Genomic DNA, 22,437 nt, shown 5'->3' with positions numbered 1-22,437 from the left:
GCAATGCCCTATGAACCCTTCAAGTCTTGAGTTAAATGTTACATCATTAGAGAGGCCTTCCTCAACCACCTTTTAAAATAGAAGCCCTTCTTTTTCCTTATCATTGCACACTATTTGCTTCATATCATTTATGACAATTAAAAATTGCTTGTATGATTACTTTTATTCCCTGCTAGGTCTTGAGTTTCACAGTACCTGGCTTATAAAGGGTGTTCCATAAGAACTTGTTGGAAAAATGTATGGATACATGAATGTATGAAAAAAAACAATTCTCCTAGGATTCCAGTGCCATCAGATAGTTCCCATAGTCCCTCGCATCCCACTGCCAGTAATTACCTTGTGCTTCCACAGCTGAAAAGCTCTCTTCTTCCCCCTCTTCTCCCCCAGGCGGCTGTTATTTCCCTGGTATTTTCAATCGGCTAATATCATACTTGGGGAATTTAAAACTTAAACCATCTCTAAGTGGCTTTGTCTACCTGTAGATCTTACTTGGGGGGAGGGGGAAGGGTTGTATATTAGGAGTCATTTAGAAAAAGGGAGTGCAGTTTTCATTGTCACAGTGATGTGGAGGGAGGGGTATCCCACCACGGTAGGGATGCTCAGAGCCTTGCAGGGGGCAGGGAAGTCCCACCCCCAATTCCAATCACATCTCTGCCGAGGAACACTTACAGGGTAGTGTCAGGAAAGAACATGGACCTTGGTGTCAGAGGATGTTCTGGTTGTTTGTTGCTGCCTAACAACCCCAAAACACCGTGACTTGAAAGAACAATTTTTAAATTCTGTCTCTCAATCCTCTGGGCTGATGGCTCAGCGGGATAGTCCTCACCTGGGGTCTCTCATATGGCTGTCATCAGATAGTGGCTGGGGATGAAGTCAGCTGAAGGCACGACTAGACATCCAAGATGGTGGCTCACTTACGTGGCTGCCGGTTGATGCTAGTTTGGGAAGGATGTTGACTGATGTGCCTGTGCACAGGGACAGCTGGTTTCCAAGAGGCAGTCTCCTGGAGGGAACATCCCAAGATACCAAAGCAGAAGCTGCAAGTCTTCTTTTTTTTTTAAAGATTTATTTTTTACTTATTTCTCTCTCCTTCCCTCCCCCTGTTGTCTGCTCTGTGTCCATTCGCTGTGTGTTATTCTGTGTCCACTTGCAGTCTTGTCAGTGGACTGGGAATCTGTGTCTTTTTTTGTTGCGTCATCTTGCTGCGTCAGCTCTCCGTGTGTGTGGCACCACTCCTGGGCAGGCTTCGCTTTTTTCGCACGGGGTGGCTCTCCTTATGGGACGCACTCCCTGCGCATGGGTCTCCCCTACGCGGGGGACACCCCTGCATGGCAGGGCACTCCTTGCACGCATCAGCACTGTGTGTGGACCAGCTCCACACGAGTCAAGGAGGCCCTGGGTTTGAACCCTGGACCTCCCATGTGGTAGATGGATGCTCTATCCATTGAGCCAAATCCGCTTCCCACTGCAAGGCTTCTTTTCACCTAGCCTGATAAGTCACACAGCATCATTTCCACTGTCTTCTATTGGACAAAGCTGTCGTAAGATCTGCCCAGATTCATGCGGGTGGGGGAAATTGACTCCACCCCTTGAGGGGGAAGTGGAAGAAGAAGAGCATGAAGCCTGAGCCCATGTTTGAAAATATAATCTGCCACAGATTAGCCACCTGGATTTAGATCCTGCATCTACCACTTATTAAATCAGAGACTTCCACTAAATTCCTGAACCTCCGAGTCTTCTTTATTCCTTTGAAGACAGGGAATAATAACATGGTGCCTAGTTTGCTGGGTTGTCTCAGAAACCTATTATAACCATTGCTATTGTTTACTGCTGGTGTTTTTCATATTAGTAGGAATGGCAGCCCCAGTTCCAGAAATTCTCCTAACTTTGTGCATGTGTCTGCCATTTTGTCTTTGTTGACTTTATGATTGAGAGACTTGAAATGCACCCCAGATGTGTGTTGGGGTAAAGCCATAATTTGACCAATGCCAGTCTAGTTTTCTCATCTCTGTTGATTTTGAATTAATTTTTATATTTATTTTATCAAAATATACCATATGTAAAAGTCTCTTAACTTCCTTCTTTCCATCTCATCTTCTTTTTGTTCCCCAGAAGCAACCATTGCAGCACTCATAGCTTTGTTTTCTATTTGCATTCTTATTTTTAGATAACAGGCATACACTGTTATCTCTTGATTTACATATTTAAAAAATTTTCCACTATGGCAAGTTGAACAGTTTAGCTCACCTACCTATCCCCTTCCTAAGCTTTCTATCCTTCCAACATAATTGTTTATCAATTTTTGGTTAAATCCATATGCAGTGTTTTCATTATCCTGATTATGTAAAATAAACATTGTTGCTGAGTCAAGTAGTGAACTGACATTACATTTCTTTTTTCCACCATTTTCTTCTTATTGGAGTTGATAATTCTTCCATATTTTGCATTAGGTTTGTTTTCTCTAAACATTTGTCTAAGTCTTTCCATTTCTCTACCAATTCTGCAGTTTGATTCTCTATACAATTTGTCATATATGAAACCTGTCAATAATTGGTTCCATTGTTTTTCTGGAAGGAGTGCTCCAATGCCCTGCTCTACTCTGGTCTGGTTGTTCCTAGCTGGCCTCATAGCTGTCATCCTTGAAACTCCCATTGCCTCTCTTCTTCACTGGATCATCTGTTGGATTACTGCCCTCCTCTTTCTTGGTTTCTCCCGCAACAAGATGAAGCATCCTCCAGGGGCTTCTTGAGAAAGATCACATGGGAGGTAAAATTTTTGCTTTATTTTGCATTTCTGAAAATGTCTTGATTGGTAAGATTACTGGGAATAAAATTTTAAGCTGAGAATATCTTTTCCTTGGTATTGAAGACGTTTTCCCAATTTCCAATTTCTTCTAGCCTCCAATGTTGCTATTAAGACGTCCAGTGCCATTCTGATTGTTGATATTTTATATGTAAACTTTTTAGTCCTCTCTTTGAAAGTTCTTCAGATCTTTCTTTATCCCTACATTTCTAAAATATGACAATGGTATGTGGTGGTGGTGTTTTAATTGGCCAAAAGGCTGCCAATGCAAAATACCAGAAATGGGTTGCCTTTTATAAAAAGGGTTTATTTGGGGTAAAAGTTTATAGTTCTGAGGCCATGAAAAGTCAAGTCAAGGCACCATCAGAGGTGCTTTCTCACCAAAGTCAGCTACTGTTGATCTTGTTGTCTGGGCACATGTCAAAGCAAGGTGGCCACCGGATCTCTGCCGAGTTCTTCCCCTCTGGGCTTGCATCTCTTGGAGCCCAGCTCCTGGAACTCAGCTGTGTGCAACCAGGCAAAGGGTATCTCTTTCCAGGCCTCCTCTGTAAGTGGCTCCACTTTCTTCTAAGAGTTCAGCTGTAAGCTATCAGGCATATAGCAAGGCTCATCTCTTGAGTTGCTCCATGGGCCCAGGCTCTTAGGCTTCCTTCTTAAGCTATCTCTCTCACATGGCAGGATAAAAAATGGTGGCTTCCTTTTCCTGTGTCTGTGTGTGTCTCTCTATCTGTGTGTCTCCATTTTTAACAGACCTAGCAAGAGGGCAGAGACTTAACATCAATCATGCCCCACTAGTGCAGTCCAATCAAATGCCCTAAAATGACCTTATCAAGTAATGTAATCTCAACCAGATGCAATCAAAGGGTGTCACACCCACAGGAACACATTAGTTTAACAACATCTTTCTCTTCGGGGGATTCATAAAATAATTTCAAACTGCCACAGGTGATGTGGGTCCATTTTCAACTATTGTGCTGGGCATTTAGAGGATCCTTTGAATCAAGACTGTATCCTTCACTTCTAGTACATTTCCTTATATTATTTCTTTGATAATTTCCTTAATACCATTTTCTCTGTTCTCTCTTTCTAGAACTATTTATTGGATATTGAACCTCCTGAATTATTCCTCTAATTCTCTTATATTTTTTCTCCTATTGTCCTTCGCTTTGTTTTACTTTCAGGAAATTTCCTTAGCTTTACCTTCCAACACTGCCCTAAAATTTTTAAAATTTTGGTCATCAGAATTTTATTCTTCAGGAACTCTTTCTTGCGCTGCTTATTCTTTTATCACATCTTGTGGATAGAGTCTTCTTTTATGTCCCTAAAGATATCAATTATAATTGGATTTCAGTTTCTCCTTATTCATTGTCTCTGCTTCCTTCATAGATCTTGTTTTCCTATTCTATTACTTTGTTCTTTTTCTTTCATTCCAGATGTTTTCCTCAATGGTAGTAATACTTGGCTGCCACTCATATTTAAGAATGAGGCCCTAAAGAGCTGACTGGAAGTCCTGTGTATATGAACAGGATTTATTCTAGGGTGATCAAGTAGACAGCAGGGTTTTTCAATGGAAGCTTCCAAATGTCAATATTGTAGGTCTTTTTTTCTGGAGTGGGTCAGTTGTTTTTTTAAGTGATAAATTGGACTTCATCAAAATTAAAAATATGCTCTTTGAAAGACACCATTAAGAAAATGAAAAGGCAAACCACAGATCTGGAGAAAATATTCACAATATACGCATCTGACAAAGGACTCGTATCTAATACATATGAAGGATTCTTAAGAAGAAGACAAACAACTTGGTTAAAAAATGGGGAGATACTTTGGACAAAGACTTCATTTTACCTCAGAAAAGAAGATCTTTGATGACAACAAAGAACATGAAAAGATGTTCAATGTCACCAATCATAGGGAAATGCAAATTTAAAGCACAGTGAGATATTACTACACACCCAACAAAATTGTCACAACCAACAGTCAGACCACACCAAGTACTGGTGAAGATGTGGAGCAACTGGAAATCTTTACATTACTGGCAGGAATACAAATAGTACAGCTACTTTGGAAAATAGTTTAGCAATTTCTCTTTTTAAAATTATTTTTAATTTTTTAATTAAAGAAGTTGTGGTTTTATAGACCAAACATGCATAAAATACAGGATTCGCATATACCACCCTACCACCAGCACCTTGCATTGGTGTGGAACATTTATTACAATTGATGATAGCTCTTTTTGTAATTGTACTCATTTTTTTTAACAGTAGTTACCTTTGTTACAATTGATGCAAAATTATTAAAATAGTACTATTAACTATTGTCTATAGTTTACATTAGGTGTATTTTTTCCATATACTACCCTATTATTAACACTTTGTATCAGTGCCATATATTTGTTATAATTCATGAAAGAATGCTCTTATACGATAAACTATAGTCCATCATTTACAATAGGATTCGTTGTGTCATACAGTCCATTTATCTTTCAAATTTTTATTTGACCTAAAATTCCCCCTTTTACCATGTTCACCTTTATAATCCAGTGCTGTTAATTACACTCACAATAATGTGCTACCATCACCACCATCCATTTCCAAATCTTTACAATTAAACCTAAAAAGAAACTCTACAAATTAAGCATCAACTCCCCATTTTCTAACCCTAATCTATCTACTGGTAACCTATATTCTAGATTCTAACTCTATGAGTTGCTTATTATAATTAGTTCATATCAGTGAGATCATCCAATATTTGCCCTTTTGTGTCTGGCTTATTTTACTCAGCAGAATGTCCTCATGGTTCATCCATCTTGTCACATGTATCAGGACTTCTTTCCTTCTTTATGACTGAATAATATCCCATTATATGTGTATATCACATTTTGCTTATCCATTCATTGCTTGATGGACACTTGGATTACATCATCTTTTGGCGATTGTGAATAGTGCCACTATGAACATCAGTGTGCAAATATCTGTTTGAGTCCCTGCTTTCAATTCTTCTGGGTATATACCTAGTAGTGGGATTGCTGAGTCATCTGGTTATCCTATACTTAGTTTCCCGAGGAACCCTCACACTGTCTTCCACAGCAGCCGCACCATTTTATTATACATTCTCACCAGCAATGAATGAGTTTCTTACTTCTCCACATCCTCTCCAACACTTCTAGTTTTCTGGTTTTTCCAATTTTTAAATAATAGCCTTTCTAGTGCTTTTTACCATAGTTTTGATCTGTATTTCCCTAATAGCTAGTGATGTTGAGCATCCCTTCATGTGCTTTTTTAAAATTCCTATCCCCCCTTGCGGCTTGCTTGCTGTCTCTCTCTGTGTCCATTCGCTGTGCGTTCTTCTGTGTGTCTGTATTTATTTTTATTTATATTCCCCCTTACCCTTGCAGCTTGCTTGCTGTCTGCTCTCTATGTCCATTCGCTAGGTGCTCATCTGTGTTTTTATTTGTCTCTCTTTTTGTTGAGTCACCTTGCTGAGTCAGCTCTCCATGACCCTTGCAGGCCAGGCGGCTCTCCATGGCGTGTGGGTGAGCTTGCCTTCACAAGGAAGCCCCAGAACCCAGGGCCTCCCATATGGTAGACGGGAGCCCAGCTGATTGAGCCACAGTCGCCTCCCTTTTGCCCATTTTTTGATTGGGTCATCTGTCTTTTTATTGTTGTAGAATTTCTTTATATAGTCTAGATATTAAACCTTTTTCAGATATGTGGTTTCCAAACATTCCCTCCCACTGAATAGGTTGTCTTTTCACTTTTGTGACATAGTCTTTTGATGCACAAAAGCTTTTAAGTTTGAGGATGGAGTGGGTCAGTTTTTGCCAAAAAAGAATCCTTCAGTCTCCTGTTATTCTGACCTGTTATTCTGAAGCTAGGTGAGGGAAGAACAAGGGAGAAGGGCTCATTTAATTGTAAATTTCGCCCCACCCTATCCTCCCAGTACCTCACGGCACTAGTGCAAAGTCTCTCTGGCTCAGTTTTTCTGTAAAAGAAACCTCCTGTCTCCTGCAGGTGTGGTGAGGTACAGTACACCTGCCATTGAGGGGGCTTGAGGTGAGGACCTGCCAGTCTCTCTGCCTCCTGTAAAAATCTCTAAATAATCCCTCTGTTTTCAGACCTCAAATCAACCTCCTTCCACAGCACCTGGTGCCCCCAGTTCCTAAGACTTACCAAGTCCTCTGAGCCATAGAAACTCTTCTCTGGGGTGTATATCACCCCTGTCCCCAGACACTTGGCTGGACATTCCTCCTCCCTGCTAACTCCTTTACCATTTACTGCCCTATGTAACATATGTCTCCCACTGAGTAAGAGATTTTGGAGCGGTGGTGGTGGAAATTACTCAACCCCACCTTTGGAAACTCTCAGTCCCAGCAGCATTTAAGTCAGTGTCAGTGCTTTTTGTGCTACCTGCAAGTCAGCAAACACATGTGCAGCATCTCAAAATGTAGAGCTCTGTGATGATAATAAGAGCAGCAAAATAACCGTTTTTAGCACCTACTGTGTACCAAATGCTTACCACAGCTTACGAGGTAGATAGTTATCCCTGTTTTACAGATGAGGAAACTGAGGTCCAGCAAGGTTAAATAATTTATCCCTTTAATACATGGCACAACCAGGATTTGAACGCAGGTCTGGCTGGCACCAAGTTGCTTCTTGTAACCAAAGCCCTACAGGTCTCCTTCGAGTCACCCAGTGGGTGTGCCTTAAGCAAATCTGGGTGAATCAGGTCACTTCCAATGCATTATGATGCACTGGTTCTTAAAAAGGAAAGCCAGGGTGCATCCTTTCGGGGTGCAAATAAGCCCTTCGGTAGACATGCTGTTCCTACCTCGTGTCTGCTGAGCGTGACTCCTCCAGGTTAAGGGCTAGGCCGTAAGTCAGCAGTGTGCAGCCCTGAGCTGATTTTAAAAGTCAATAGCAAGACTAAGGAGACCAGCCACCCTCCCCCTGACTCCTGCCAACGGTGGAACTGCGAGCAAGAGCAAGCGTATCCATGGTGATGGTGGCTGTTTGCTGACAGCAGAGGGAGAGAAGAGTGGGGGAGGGAGAAAAAGGGAAAGAGAAACCCGTAGAGGCATCCTGCAGGAGACAGGGCAAATTCAAATGATCTCAAGAAGCTTCTGGGGCCAGGGGAAAATGGGAGGGGGGCGACCCCCACCCCCGCCCCGGCCCAGGAAGGCTGGGCACCTGCCCCCCGCCTCCCGCCTCCCAGGAGCCGCCCACATGCATTTCCAGCCTCAGCGCTCACATCCTCACCTCTTCCTCGGCCTCTCCACGCAGGTGGGTGGCACACAGCACCCACGGTGTAATCAGGGCGGTGTTGGCACTGGGCGGCCTCCTGCTGGGCCACTCCGCCTCCAGCCGCAGGCCGGCCTCCAGAGGGGTGTGCAAAGGGAGGTGGCTTCCTTTGGGTGGGGTTGGGTGGCTGGATGCTGGGGCTGACTCTCCGCCTTCTGCCCCCCCCTCCAGCCCCACCATCTCCAGTCCACTTCCCTGCTCGGGGTCGGAGCCTGGGGGTATCCAGGCCTGGGGGCACCGCTCAACGGGGAGCAGAGAGAGGGACCCAGGCCATTGCTTCTGCTCTCCTGGGTTCCCTAACATGTATCCAGTTCCCTGGATGTTACTCCGTGCAGGTTCCCCGTTGCTCTGGGATAAAAACGAGACTCTGAGCATGGCCGCGTGCTCGGCCCCAGCCCGCCTCTCCAGTCCCATCCCCTGCCTCGGTCCCCTTCGCTCTGCCCTGGCCACATTGGCAGCCTGTCCTTGCCCTGTAGGTTCCTGAGGTTTCCTCACAAGGCCACTGCACGCGCTGTTCCCCCGGGCTGGAATGCTCTCGCTCCCATCCCCATTCTTGCCCCTTTGGATATCAGCCTGAACATCACTTCCTCAGGAAAGCCTGCCCTGGGCTCCCAGATCCACCAGAACCCCGCAAGCCTCTTCTTGGTGGCATCTACCCCAGCCAGTATGTCTTGGTGTGCTATCTCTCCTCCCTGCTGGGCTGGAACGGCCAGGAGGGCAGGGACCAGGTCTCTCCCTCTGTTCCCACTGGGTTTCCTGCATGGTGCGCTGTGCTGGCAGGCGGTCCTCATCTCTAGGAGGGAATGGATGAATGAGCGAATGAACGAATGAATGAGCACCACATCAGTCTGTACCACTGAGAGTAGCCTATGCAGTGAGCTGCCCTGCACCTGCCCCCGCCCCTCGGGAAGCAGACGCCAGTGGGTGCTGCGCGCTGCCTGCTCTTCCCCCACCCAATCAGAGGCCAAGATGATGGTAAAAATCTTTGGGTATTAAGGGTGTGGGGCTTCTTAGGAGAAGAGCACTCATCCCAACCAAATGCTCGTTTGTTTTATTCTCGAACTGGGTTTCTTGAGGGTGGGGGCACCTAATACTTCCAGCCTGAAGGGAAGTGTTCCCTGAGCACCCCGTGCCCCCTGGCTCCCACTCCAGAGTGTGCTTGTGTTCTTCCTTGCACCCAGCAGCCCTGGTTCCCACGCCCCCGCCCCTGCTGTACGGTTGCTTCAGGGTCCTGTGCCCCTACAGGTCTCCCATGGGGATAGGGCTTAGTGGGAAAGACACAGAACAACTTCTGGGGGCCAAGTCCATCCCCCAAAAAACACAGGTTGCTGAGCTTCTAGCTGGGGGAGATGGGGGGAGGGGGAGGTTTAGGAAACCCCTCCCCCAAGGGTGGAAGAGCCAGTTCCCGCTCACCCGGGTATTCCCAGCCCCGGGCTCTCGCACTGGGCCCCTGGAGTGAGTCAGCTCTGATAAGCCTAGCCGGGAGGGATTTTGATAAGATAGAAGGAAGGGTGTTTACACGCTGGTCGTGCAGCTCCAGGCGGTCTGTGGCTGTGAGGACAAAGAACAGGTTCAGATTATCCTTTGGAACAATGGAGACAAGGCAGAGTAATTTGACTGCCTTCAAAGTACAAAGTACGAGTTCTTTAACTTATTTTAAGAGGGCCGTGAGTCAGTCCTGCTAGAGAAAAGTGTCCGAATGCATTCTCTAGCTGTATGACTTACTTCTCTCCCTGATAAACTAATGTGAAGCCAAGTCAGATGATTAGTGGAGACCCCTTTAATGCTAATTAATGTCTGTGGAATGCGTTAATGAGGAATATCTCCTTTCTCATAAACTTGGGGTCATAAAGCTGACTTTGAGTCTTGATTGCCGCCTGTTGTCACTTTCTCTTCTGTGAAATGGAGCCAGCTTTTACTGTTGTTGTGTAGGTCCCCACATGCTGGAGGGAGGGAGGCAGGTACAAGTTAGTCACTCTCCCACCCCTTGCCACCTTCCAGTGGGTGTGGGTGGGTTATGGCAGATGCTTAGGGACCCTTAGGCCATGCTTCTGAGAGGACGCTTACTGTTTGTTAAGACTGACCTGGGAGACAGAAGACTTTGCTCCTTTACCTAGCAGTACAGGATGCTACAAGCCTTTCAGCCTCTGCCCCACAGAGCACACTTATGTGAATGCCCTTTTCAGATAAAGCAGTGCTGTTTCAAGATGAGGCAGAGGGGCTGGGGAGCCCATGTGAGCAGGGAAGCGGGAAGACAGGAAACACGCAGAGAGGGGGATGCTCTGCTCTGGGCCAACCCTCTAAACGAAAGCTGATAAAACCACAGAGGCAAGACTAGAAGCATTCTTACAGGTGACCTACTCCAGCTTCCTGGTTCAGAGAGGTGAGGTGAGACACCCAGGATTTTCCAGAAAGCAGGTGGTGGCACTGGGGCAAGAACCCAGTTCTCCAGACGTTGCATTTGGACCTTGTTCTACCCATTGTTAGCTCTTTCTGTACCTTAGAGTACTCCTCACTCCCACCATGGCTTAAGTGAGAACCGAAGTGTAAAGTCTTCTGAACAACAGCTTCCTTCCAGTTTATGAGCCTAGACACACACGCGTGTGCGCACATACACACGCTGCAGCAATGTACAGATCAACAATGAGGAATGTCATCATGAAATGTCACTTGCTCATTCCTAACTCTTAAGGTTCTCTTGTGGTTTTTTTCTTTATTTGTTGTAAATTTTATCCAAAGGTAATCATGCATCTATAGACCTCTTAGACTCAGCCAGTGTGTCAAAGGTCTCAACGAGACAGGCAGCAGGTACTGTGATCAGAAGGAACACCAGGACTGAGCAGCCTGTACCACTGCACCACATGCCTCCCTGGAGGACCTGTCTGACATATTTGAAGAACGGTGGCAAGTTTAAATCTCCCAGGAATATCCTGAAACCAACCACTATCCAGGTAAGCCGTGAGGGAAGAAGAGTAAGAGGGAAGCAGAGTTGCCACTTCCTTAGCAGAAGCTAAATGAAGGGCTGCAGGGTTAGAGTCCTCTATCCCCTGGGGTGGAAGTGGGGGATGCTGGTGGGCCTCAGTGCCTAACCAGGTGGGCTGCCACCCAGGGCTGCCTCACAATGTGGCAGCTGGCTTTCTTCAGGGCGAGCAGTCCAAGGATGAGCAAGAGTCCAAGGTAAAAGCCATGGCCTTTTTATAACCTAATCTCAGAAGGGATATCCCATTACTTATATATTCTATCCATTAGAAGCGAGCCAATAAATCCAGGCCACACTCAGGAAGACATGTTTACATAAGGGTATGAAGACCAGAAGACAGAGATTATTGGGTCCATCTTCGAGAATGCCTCCTACAGTATTTAATTTGTGTTATCTGTTGTTATGATTCCTTTTGTGATCTTTATACCCCAAATAACTCCCCTTTAATGCTAGTTTCCACTTCTGTGTTTTGCTCCTCTTATTCCTTCTGCCAGCAACATCTTCCTCCAAATATTTACATTTTCAAATCCTACACATCCTTTAAGGCCAAACTCAAATGCCACTTTCACAAAGTCTGTGCAAATTGCCCCCTTGCAGGAAGTGTACATTTCCTTCTCTGACGTAAAAGAGGAAAAGGGTTGTTGAGGAAAAAACACAGAACAGCTGTTTTGTGTTCAGGAAGATAAATGAAATGACACTTTGATGAGTAGGAACAAGGCAAGTCAAATACATTCCTTGTACTTTTCTCTCAAAAACAGGCTGTATTGGTTTTTGGCATCCTGAGTCAACAAGGGCACTGGCTCTTTTAGACTACTGCAGAAACTACCTTCATGTTTCTGCTTGTTCTGGGCTGGCTGAGTGTCCACCCCCTCTCTGACCTTTAGGACCAGGCTCCTCTAATAAGGGTGAGGTGGATCAAAAGCTGGAGGTTCATCTGTAGGGTGGGCCCCCAACACTCCAATAACATATGCAGATGCAGAACCATCTGTCCAACATGGGAGTCAATCATTTGGGAGAGAAATCTAACTGGGTGGTTTGTTGTTCTATGAATTCTCTTGTGGGTTGGAAAGTTTAGTCTTCCAACGAGGCTCCTGTGGACCTGAAAATGGCCCTGTTCCATACCAGAATATTATTCTCTCATGAGTCCAGGTATCCCCCAAAGATGAACTGACGTGGAATGTCAATGGGGGGTCATGGGTGGCTGAGGAAGAGACAAGGCCAGCGCAGCAAACACGGCTGATGTGGAGTCTTGGATCTAAATGGAGCCAATTTAGTCATGGTCTTGCGTCAAGAGGCATCAAGTCAACTTGGGAGCAGAGGGGAAGGAAATTCACATCCATTATCCACCTGCAGTGTGTCACCTCCTATACTGGGCACTTAACATACATGATCACACTGAATTCTTGGAAAGCTTGGTGAGGAAGGTAATATGTTCCCCATTTTGCGCATGAGGAGACTGAGGTTCAGTGAGGGTAAATGACCTGTGTCAGGCCACACAGCCAGCAGAACACAGGACCATTGACCGTAATGCCTGTGCTCCTTCCACGAGCCCGCTTACAATTTGTGGAAGAACTAAGATAAAGGCAGCATTACAAGCCAAACTAACTAAAGTAACTCCAAAAATAGCTGTTACAGCCCGAGCGTGAAGTTACATTTAGTTCTCCAAGTTCCAGGGCCAAATTTTGGCTTATTATTCCTGAGTTACAAAATAAGCAAATCTCTTGTAGTGACAGCTTAGGGGAGAGGGTGGGGGAAGGCCGCTTAGTACAATTACTAACAAGACCTGCGTGACCCCCGCCCCCCTTTACCAACTTCACCTTTATCACACCACCAGAAAGTTAAAAAGATGGAAAAATCTAAATATAAATGCCAACTTCCATTCTTGCATGATTCATCTCCCCTCTTCTCACTCTTTCCATCCCGGCTTTCTGTTCTTTCAAGATTGGGCTGGCTTTCCTGTCCCGAAGGAGATGAGTCCTGAAAGGAAGCAGAAGGCTGAAGCCAGAAGAAGATTCGGGACTGACTTAAGGCCACTGGTCACCGGGTAAGAGGATGTGCCCCAAACTGTCTTGCCACCCCTTCACGTTTGCCTCGCCTTGATGACATGGATTGGTTTAAACTGCTGTTGAGCCTTTTGGGGGGTCAGTTATGGGGGGACTGGGTGCCTGCTCAGAATAGTGCACCAGCTTTTGCCCTCCACCCTCGTGACAAATATTCACTGAGCACAAACTTTGCTGAGCATAATGGGGGTCCAAAGGTGAGAAAGACTCAGACCCTCCTTCAAGGAATTCAGAAACCTCTAGGGCAAATATATTGAACACACATCACTTAAACATGTGACAGCATATGATCAATGCCCTTAGAAAAAGAAAAACAAACTACTGTTGGCCTGCAGAATGTGAAGCAATTATATATCTATCCAGGGGGCACCAAAGAAAGCCTCGTGGAGGAGGGGCCCTTCAGCCTATTTTTTAGAATAGGTAGGGAGAGCAAAGACGGGCAGGAAAGGGCATTCCAGGTGAACTGAGCAGCAGGGGGAAAGGCACATCTTTTCAAAAATAAATAAATAGAAATTTCTATCTTCCACTGCTTCAACCCTTAAGAGAAAACATTTTTCCAAGATCAAACCTGGGTTTGCAACTCTCCTCTGTGCCATCCCAGCAAGGCACAGCTCTCCTGCTTCTCTCTCTCTCTTCATCTCTGTCCTCTCTGTTCTTGCCTCTTCCTGCCCCTTGTTCTCTCTCTCTTTCTCTGGTATCTTTTGAAACTTCTGAAATGAAATCCTTGGGGAAAAAAGGTTCGCTTTCAGCCGAGAAGCAGCTTTCCTTGAGGTCTCTAACAGCAGCAAACACCCGGAGACGAGCATACCTTTGTTAGAACACCTTGTTTTGCTTCTTTTTCCTCATTGGTTACCAGAAGCTTAAGTAAAAATTAGCCCATCAGCCTCCACAGACAGGTCCCTATTGTAAGGAGAGTCCTTTGACAGATGCTGGCGTTGCCAATTCTTCCCCATCAGCGGCAGCTTGACAAAACAGCGCTCTGACAAGCAGACAAGGGGAAGGGATGCAGATGTCTACTTAATTCACCAACTGAAGTCAAGAGGAGAGTGGGCTCTTGCGGAGAATTTTTTTCATCTTTGGATGGATTGTTAAAGTCAGAACTTACTCATTCTCTATGTTAGTCATTGGGGTTTAAGGCAAGAATCCTCCTTCTGATGAGAATGGTGACCAGGCAAAGGGAAGGCATCTGGCGCTCCAGGAGGAAAGCCTCGGATCCCAGCCGGCCACCCCACGGCCCTTCCTGGAATGCCCGCTTCTGCAGGCAGCGAGATCGTTGGTGCGAGCAGGGCAGGCAGGGTCAAGCAGGGCGGGCTGGGTCAAGCTCGCTCTTGCAGGCCCCCAGAGTGCAGGCGCCTGACGCAGGAACGCAGCAGACACGCTGTTTGGCGTGAATGGAGTTGACCCAAAGCGAAACCTCCACTTCGCTCTGTCCAGGGTGACTTGGTCTCCAATGAGAAGTTTTCTTGTTTTCATTTTTTAGTCTTTTTGCCCTGGCCTTAATTTTAACTCATTATCTTCAGTGCTGACTGAAAGACTCTTTTGGGGGATGCGTCATGTCTAGTCCTGGAAATAGGATGCCAGGATTCCTAGTCCAGGACCACGAGCTCTGGGCCTTGACTCTGATCCACAAAGCCTGGCTCCACTTTGGAGACTTTTGTTGCCCTTTTCTTAATTCCTTCCTGTTCTGTCTAGACAAGTAAGCAAATGCTAGAGAGAAGGCTCTGTGTGAAGTGGGGAGCACATCTGACATTGACTTTGTTGGCATTGATCACTTGGGAGTTGAGAGGGGAAAATCCAATTAAGGGATCATGGGCTCTCCCTGCTGTCTATTCAATTATATTAAAAATCACAACAAAATCATGGACTCTCAGCACTAGAAGATCACCATGGCCGAGCCCAGCATAATGCAAGAATCCTCTCTAAATCTCCCAGTCAGCTTTTGCTCAAACATCCTCTATTGATAGAGAGCACATTCCTTTTATGAGTGAGATCAACCGTTAGAAAACTTTTCCTTAGATTAATGAAAATTAAAATATGCCTATTTGAGAGTTTTCACCCATATCACTAATGCCTGGCATACGTGCCTCTAACATGTATGTTGAAAGAAGGAATGAATGAGTGAGTGAATGAATAAACGAATGATTAAACAGTAAATTTGCAAGGGGGAGAGAAAAAGAAGGGAAATAATTGCAGTGGTGAGAGGCAATGGAATAGTGGGAAGGTAGGGCAAAAATTTTTCTCTAAGGATTTTTTTCTTTCACTTTTGGGGAAAACTGAGGGTCAGGGCCTGATTTTCCCAGCAAATGTTTTCATTTATTAATCTCTCTCAAACAAACCAACAAACAAAAAGAACCCAGCAATCTACTTTATAAGTAAATAGTATTCCACAAATAATACATTCATGAAATGAATAAAATTACTTTTGATTAGTGTAAAGGTTGCTGAAGTTAAGTATTGCTTATTTTCCCCAAGTTGCTTTCTCATGACTTCTCTTTCTGTCTTTGACACACACACACACATACACACACACACACAGAGCGTACAAATCCTGGCCTCCTCAGAGGTCGCTCCCAGGATGAACCAACTAACAATTACCTTTGCTCTATCTCAGGCACCTCCCTCTCTGCTTCTCATCCCCAACAGCTGCCCCCTGCAAATTAGAATGAAAAAAGGGCCTCCCTGGCACCACCTTGCCTGACTCCCCACACCAGTCTGCAGCTCTGTATCCTGGCTGAGGTGCTCAGTTGGAGTGAGAGCCTCCTCCCAGGCAGCGGGCAGGCAGGCAAACACGCCTGGCCAAGCATCCTTGCCTCTGTGTGGGAGTGCTGGCGAGAATTCCCAGCGGGAGCACTGCAGGTGCTCCCCTAAATCTCAAGACGAGGGTGTCTAAGGCTGCCTTGCGGGGCTTCACTTGATGGTCTTGCACTCCGGTTCATAGAATGGGCCCCTCTCCTGTCCACCCCCTCGTATACCGTTACCACAGCTTGCTCTCTGGTCCATAAATGAGAGCATGGGCCCTTGATAGTGTGTCTGATGTCTGCGTCCTCCCTGCAAGAGTTCATCTTCCAGTGGGGTCCCTTCTGGGGAGCTGCAGAGTGCAGTAATGAGCACATCAGCAAAGGCTTCAGAGGCTGGTAGTGAAAATGCCACTTGTGTTTCTGGGAAGAACACACAAAACTAGAGCTCCTTCCCAGCTAGCTAGCCAGCGTCACTGTAGCTGCCCCACCCCTGATGTATCTGGGATGAGGACACCATGGCCACCAGTGCCAGTGATGGGCAGTAGGAAACTGTACACCATTCTCAGGCAGCAAGGATAGCGGGTCTAAGTACTGCCAGCCCGAGGAGCCTCTCAGCGTTCAGTAACTCAGCTACAAATAGACCCCTGGCTTTTTGCCTTTAATTTTGCAGATAATTGTAGCTATAACCCATTAAGCATCTAGTAGATATTCTCTACATTAGTACTTAGATGCAGAATTCTCAGGGTGGAAAGGACCCTAGATATGAATCAGGTTTATGGAGTTCCTACTATGCATCTGATCTTCTGATAAATTTACATCCAGCAATTCATCAAATACAAGATGCCTTTTCCAATCCCCTGAATCCGAATGGATCATTCATCCCCTGCTCTCCCTAGTACTTTTTTGGGTCTAATCTGTTATGATTTATTTACATTTTTAGCTGTCATTATTTTATTGATCTTTTTTATTTTAAAAGAATTATATAGTAATATGTATATACAACCTAAATTTCCCCCTTTTAACTATATTCAAATATATAATTCAGTGGTGGTGTCACATTCACAATGTTTGTGCTACCATCACCACTATCCTTTACCAAAACATTTCTATCACCCCACATAGAAACTCTGTACCAATTAAGCATTAAATCCCCATTGCCTATCCCCACCCCAGCCCCTGGTAAATTGTATTCCATCTTCTGAGTCTATTTATGTGTTAATTCTAATAATTTCGTATACGTGACATCATTAAATATTTACCCTTTTGCATCTGGCTTTTCACTCAATATGATGTCTTCAGGGTTCATCCATGTTGTAGCATGTATCAGAACTTCCTTCCTTTTTTTTATTAGAGAAGTTGTAGGTTTATAAAAAAGCATGCATAAAATTGAGTTTCCATATTCCATCCTGTTATTAGCACCTTGCAATAGTGTGGTACATTTGTTACAATTAATGAAAGAACATTTTTATAATTGTACTATTAACTATAGTCAGTGGTTTGCATTAGGGTTCCCTATTTGTGTTGTACAGTCCTATGGTATTTTTAAAATTTTTATTCTGGTAACATACATAACCTAATATTCCCCTTCTAACCACATTCAAATATATAACTCGGTTTACAATGTTGTGCTGCCATCACCATGGTCCATTTCCAAAACTCTTCCACCACCCCAAATAGAGACTCGGCACAATTTAAATATTAACTCCCCACTCCTTACCCCTACCCTCCCCCCTCCCCAGCCCCTGCTAACCTATATTCTGGTTTTTGACTCTATGAATTTGCTTATTCTAATTATTTCTGGCTTATTTCACCCAACAAGATGTCTTCGAGTTTCATACTTGTTGTCGCATGTAGCAGAGCTTTCTTCCTTTTTACAGCTGAATAATATTCCATTATGCGCATATAACACATTTTATTTATCCATTCATTGGTTGACGGACGGACACTATGGTTACTTCCATCTTTTTGAAATTGTGAATAATGCTGCTATGAATATTGGTGTGCAAACATCTCTTTGAGTCCCAGCTTTCAATTCTTTCAGGGTATATCATAAAAGTAGGATTGCTGGATCATATGGTAATTCTATACTTCACTTTCTGTGCATTCTTGATTCAGCACTGACCCCATTACTGCAACCCTTTAACTGTTTTCCATAGTTTTGAGGAAGATGGCTCTGCCAGTTTTTGCCACATGTTCAAAGATTCTGTGGGGGGAATGGCACCCTGGAGTATCTCACGACACCAATTGGTTGACCACAAGTCCTCAGTGCTTTGTTAGGACAAATATACAAGACTCTTCCCTGCCGCTCAGTTTTGCAGTTAATGGAGCCTGTGGACTCTGCGAGAGCAGGTCATATTCTTCCTGAATCCATTTCCTGGCTCCCCGCACAGACTCTATAGAAGGTACTTGGCAAAGAAGTTAACAGTGGAAATCCAACCTTCTGCCATCTCTTCTACTCTGCTAAAAAGTAGTCATTTACCCTCAGTCTGGCCTTCCATTGGAATGGCCCCTGCGTGGAGATGGGGCCTATTGGGCTTGAATTCAAGAGCCTGGGGAGACAGAGAGGAAGCTCCAATGCTCTCCAGTGCCCTGCCAGAGTCCCGGGAGCCTGCCAGATCCAGATCAACAACCAGTGGGGGCCCAGGCACAAGTTCTATAGGGTTGGTCCTCCTCCACCTGGCCTTGGCCTTGTAGCAGGAAGCCACCTGCTACTTTGGTCTTAAGGGGTCTGGAGCAGCATCTCTAGCCCAAAGTATCCTCCCACTCTGCATGATCAGGGTGGCAGCTAAACCTTCCTCGTTTTCAGGGTAATTTCCATTTCAAGCAGTCTGTCTCATTGTTCCTACCAGTTCCTTTGTGCGCATCAGACTGTGCTATTTCCCGTTCAGAAAATAATTTGCAGTTCCACTCTCCAAGAATCATTCTCCCCCTGTGCAGCTTCATTTTCCAGATACCTTTACACAGAATAAAGTTTTTTTTGTCTTTGGGTACAAAACTTTTTTAAAAAGCATCATTCTTTTGGTTGTTCGGTAATCCCCTATATCATTTGGGTTCCCCCTAAAGTGGATCCTTGACAGTGATTCAAGTGCAGGTGATATATTTAAGAGGGGCAGAAGACCAGGGAGGGAGCGAGGAAGAGCTGCTAGAAAGGGAAGGCAGCTACTAAAGGGCCCATGATCTAGGCAGTCGCCAGTCTGGCGACCCATGCATAATTCTGTTGGGTGACTCTGGGCTCAGTAAAAAAAACACACACACAGGGATGTAGCTCATCTGAAGGGTGAGAGAGCCGGGGAATTCATCACTGCCTCTCAGCAGTCACTGGCTGGGGGAGCGTCCCCAGGAGGCTTAGTTCCCTGCCTCTTTCAGTCTGCCATCGGATAGCACAGTATGCTGCAGAGAGGAGAGGCAGCCCTCTGTGGCAAAATACGGCTGCTGGCTGTGGGACGCACAAGTGGTGGGCGGGAACTGGTAGGGGCCAAAAGACGGGCTAGGGCTCTGCAGCCTGTTCCCTATCTTCTCTTCTCCAGGAGAGGTGCCGTACCTAGCATCGGAGACCAAGAGGAGAGCCCTTCAAGACACTTCTTGCAAATGGTTTCTACCCCTCTCAACAGAAAGAATGAGTGACAAATAATCACCCTCATTTTACCAATTCAGATGCTAAAGCTCCAGAGAGGTCAGATAATTTGTCTGAGCCACACCCCTCCCAGGAGCTAGGCTCAGGGGTCCTTGCTAGGTCTGTTGGGTTTCATTTCAGTTTCTATAATAAGATGCTGGGTTAAAGCCAGTGATAAGCTGAAGCTGGCTTCTACCGGCTAGTGGGAGCCATTGTTAATTTTTAGGAATTTTGTGAGCCAGTTGCCAGCTTGAAATTAGCCATGGTGGATTATTTACACCACAGGACTTGGCAAATGCTACAAAATTAGGGCTTCCCCCCACCAGCAGAGCCGGTGGTTAAACATCAACATGCGTACTTCTAGAAGTTCCTTTCCTTTCTGGACCCAGAAGGGACATTGGTAGTACCACTCTGGGAGCGAGCGCATGTCCAGGGCCCATCGGAAGTCTTGGCCTGGTAAGAGATGCCCCTGGGAAGTCAGGGGCCTTGGTTGAAGCCGCCTCAGTCTGCCTCACGCAGCTCTGCGTGGAGCTCTGTGTGGGTAAGAACAGAGTCCCTTCTGTGTTTCATTTCACACAGCTCAGCTCAGCTAGAGCTAGGCGTGGAGTGTATGCAGACTGACTCAGCAATTCCTGCAACCAGACCTGTCACACCCAGGAAGGGAAGAAAGGTTTTAGGGGAGCCCAAGTGCTGCCACCTTCAATTTGCCTGTGGCTCTCCCATACAGAATCCCATGGCCTGGGTTGTGAGTAGGGGGCCAGGCCTGTGGGCACACCTCCTCTTGGCCCCTGTCGTCACCAGGGGGCTGAGGCAGCCACGGCTAAGAACTCCCTGTTTTCCTTATGTCACATCTTCTTGTGATAAATTTAGCGGTGGCCGTTGAAAACAAAAGCCAGTGGCAGATTTTCAGGAGCTGACATTACTCCAGGCAGAGTTCTAACACAGAAATCTAACTTATGTTTCTTTTTTGTTTTCTAGAGTCCTCTAGAAAAGGAAAGGTAGGGGATGTCTGTGGGCTTTGATCAGGAACCAGGACAAATGCGGGTCTGGGGGATGCCGTTGTCTCCAGGCAGGAAAGGGTTAACTCCTCCTCAGCAGGGTCCTTGCAGAAGGACCAGTGTCCAAAGCTAGTAACAGCTCCCCAAGTGCCTGCCTGGCCAGGAGGCCAAAGTTCAGCTCAAAGACTCTTCTGAAAACTTTAAGGCAACAACATAGATCATTTTATTCAGAACTGGAAACAAATGACCTTGGGCTAAACCTTCTCTAGTCCAAAAGATCAGTTTAAGGACACAAGTTATTGCTGCTAATCTGTTATCAGCCCTCAAGATGAGCTAAACAAATCCTCCTTTCAACTTCTCTTGGGTTCCTCCCCTCACAGAACCTTCCACGCTAAGCAGTTTGGACTTAGAAATGATACTCTTGTGATTTATTTATCTTTAAAAAAAAAACAAAATGATGCTCTTGCTCATTGTCTCCAAGTAAAGTGCTACTCTGTAGCCTGAGACCCTCTCTCCTGCTAATGGCCTGTCAGCTATAGATCCCATCATATAATTTAATTTTAAACTTAAAAAAAAAAAACTAAAATATTATGGTTGGGTAGCACTCTGCCTTTGACTCAGCTAGGAGAACAGGGGCCAGACGTTTTCTCTAGTTTCCAAGCGTTTTCAGGCTGCAGGTGCCTCTGGGGGATGAGCTTTCCCTCCTGTTAAGCCTCAGGTAAGTGAAAAGCCCCTGGAAAGGAAAGGACGACGCCTGATGTCTCCTGGTGACACCCAAGCCTCCCAGCTCTCGAGCTCTGTAAGGGCATTCCTGAGTTGCCTCTTCCCCAACTGTCCAAATACCTGAAACTTGTGCCTAGTTCCTTCTAATGATACATTCTAGGGTGATAAACCATCTCACGCCCAGGGATGTACGTGGTCAATATCTGTGGCATTCCTCTTTTTGTTTTTTTGGTTTTAAATTTTCAGAGGTGTTATTTATAACAACTTCCTCATGTATATGAACGCAAAGTTTGTACCTTCCAAGCTAACTTATCACCTTCTGTGATGTTTACCACCATGTTTTTTCAAGGGATGTTTTTCAAACCTTTTGGACTTCTGAATCACAGTCTTTTACTGAGATGAGTATTTGTAAATAATTTTATAAAAAATTGACAATTTAAATAAGTTACACTATCTTTTTATTATATAATTTTTTTTTACTATAAATGTATGTTTCTGTCTAATTGAAGCTTTCAAAAACTCAAATAAGTCAAGGTGCTTATTAGTATCTACTGTGTTCAGGCTATGTACTAGGAGAATCAAAGAAAATATAAGCTGTGTTACTTGGGCTCAGGGAATATAAAATCTTGTTGAGGGAATTGCATAAAATAGTTCAGAATCCAGTGCTAGATCAGTGGATGGTACATAGACCATCATCCCAAGAACCAGTTTCTCCCTGGTCATCTACTAAAAAGCAAGATTCCCACCTTAGAACTGGCCTTACAGAGAGGATGGGTGACAGCCAGATTCTTAAGTAGCAACTATTTCACAAGCTGAACTTGAATAACCTCCAGCAGGATAAATAAAAAACCCTTTTATAAAGAGACTTGTGGAAAACACTAATGGATCCTAATACCAGACCCCACCTTGAGAGGCTCTGGTCCTTGCATCTCCAGGATAAGATGGAGGAGAGAGACCCATTTGGCGCTACAGAAAATGCAGAGACTTTTTTTATGTTGTGGTGGATCCTGTTCCAAGACAATAAGGCTTTGGACATCTCTCACAGGTCAAAGAAGTTGGTTCACCACAGCACACATAAGTCATAAGAAGGTTTCAGCCTCACATTCCCATCTTAACTCCCTAACAATCCACATCTCACAGGCACATTATCAGGGATAAAGGGAAGAGCAAGCAGTGTCCTTTGACACATGGCACCAGTTCAAAGCCCTGGAGATTTCAAGATGGAT

General features: G+C 45.2%; 1 long non-coding RNA gene across 1 annotated transcript; it reads left to right on the top strand.

The window, feature by feature from the left end:
- The first annotated feature begins 2,626 nt into the window (after positions 1–2,626).
- LOC111759983 (uncharacterized) lies at positions 2,627–21,646 on the top strand. Its single transcript, XR_002793802.2, has 4 exons — positions 2,627–2,766; positions 10,839–11,050; positions 13,021–13,123; positions 19,405–21,646. It is a non-coding gene; the product is annotated as an uncharacterized lncRNA (long non-coding RNA).
- The last annotated feature ends 791 nt before the right edge of the window (positions 21,647–22,437 follow it).

The sequence above is a fragment of the Dasypus novemcinctus genome, chromosome 14, assembly GCF_030445035.2.
Source record: "Dasypus novemcinctus isolate mDasNov1 chromosome 14, mDasNov1.1.hap2, whole genome shotgun sequence".
NCBI lineage: Eukaryota > Metazoa > Chordata > Mammalia > Cingulata > Dasypodidae > Dasypus > Dasypus novemcinctus.
The sequence above is the reverse complement of the archived record's forward strand: the minus strand, read 5'-3'. Positions and strand labels throughout refer to the sequence as shown.